Source organism: Myotis davidii, unplaced genomic scaffold (assembly GCF_000327345.1).
Source record: "Myotis davidii unplaced genomic scaffold, ASM32734v1 scaffold753, whole genome shotgun sequence".
In the NCBI taxonomy this organism is placed as follows: Eukaryota; Metazoa; Chordata; class Mammalia; order Chiroptera; family Vespertilionidae; genus Myotis; species Myotis davidii.
In genome coordinates, this window is record NW_006286231.1 from 174102 (window position 1) to 175595 (window position 1494).

A 1494-nucleotide genomic window follows, 5' to 3' on the forward strand; every position below is an offset into this window, starting at 1 on the left:
GTCATGGTGTCACCTGTGATGATATCTTTCTCTTGTCAGCCAACTTCTTAAAGTTAATCATTTTCCAAGACTGGCAATGGTGTGGCTTGATACAGTGTTTATCAGATTTTCCAGCTCTGAACAAGTCATTTTCCCCACAGTACGTTCTTAAACACTAACTCTATAAGATGCCCCAAGAAAATGAAGGTCTGCTAAGGCCAAGTGACTTTAGAAATTCTGTATAATTTAACCCACTTTTGTAAGCCTGTCATACACATTAGTATATTAAATGACCTAAAAGGGGCTACCAAAAATAAATGTTTCACTTGGCTTATTTCTGCATTTGCCAAATTTATTTGATCATGATTCCCTTTCTCTTCTGTTAGAGCTAGCAACATTCTGCAGAACTAGAGGGCATTTCGAGAACCCCAGCTGGGGTGACACTCTTCTGAATAACATAAACATACATAAATGTTGTTCAAATGGTAGGAACCTGACTCCTCCAAGTCAAGAATACTGAGCCTTGTATTTTGTCATCCTCAAAGGGCACTGTTTTAAGCAGGGTTCTGAACTTTTCTGTAAAGGGACATAGAGTAAATAGTTTAGACTTTGTGGGGCATATAGTCTCTGTTAAAATTACTCAACTCTGGTTGAGTATGAAATTAGCCACGGGCAATACCTAAACAAATGGATGTGGTTGTGTTCCAATAAAACTCTATTTACAGCAACAGGTAGCAGTCTTAATCTGGGCCGGAGCTGCAGTTTGCAAACCCTTCTTTTCGAGTAAGGCAACCGCCCTTCACTGACAATTCAGTTATCCTACAGTTCAGTCATCCGATACCTTGAGAGTAAGATAAAAAAGGATGTGGGGTTTTGTTCTGCTTTCAGGAGACTGAGATTGGTTCACTTTGATCTGTTTCTAAAATTCTCCTCATGGAATCACAACCAAGAGGAACTGGTGTCCTCAGAGAAGGTTCAGAACCTGCCTGCTCATTGCAACTAAGAGAATACTGCCTTGATAATTCGCTTTAATTCCCCTCAAATGGGCAACTAGTCATTTCTTAGTAAAAAGAGAGATTTGCCAGCAGGACTCCAACCATCCTGTTGGTCACTAGCTTATGCTGGCAAGGTTTCTGTTTACTGATGCTTTATCTTTGTGTGACTGTTAACCCTTCCCAGAGCAAGCATTTTGATTCTTTTATAATATCACAGGAAATATGATAAGGAGGGTGGAGAAACTTTATAAAAAGCCTCTAGACTAATAGAATAATAGAATTTTAGTACTGGGAGTAATCGAAAAAATGCCAAATCTGACTACATTGAAATGATCACTTAGGCAATGTGCCCAAGATATTAAACGTCAGTGACCAGGCATGAGAGCCAGGCCTCCTGAATAAGCTGAAGTCTGTGTTGCCGTCCTTGACCTTGGGAAGCTTGGAGTATCAGGTCCCTGGATGGGCTTCTGTTCTCAGCATGGATGACATGCACATATCCCAACGTGGGGAATATCATAGA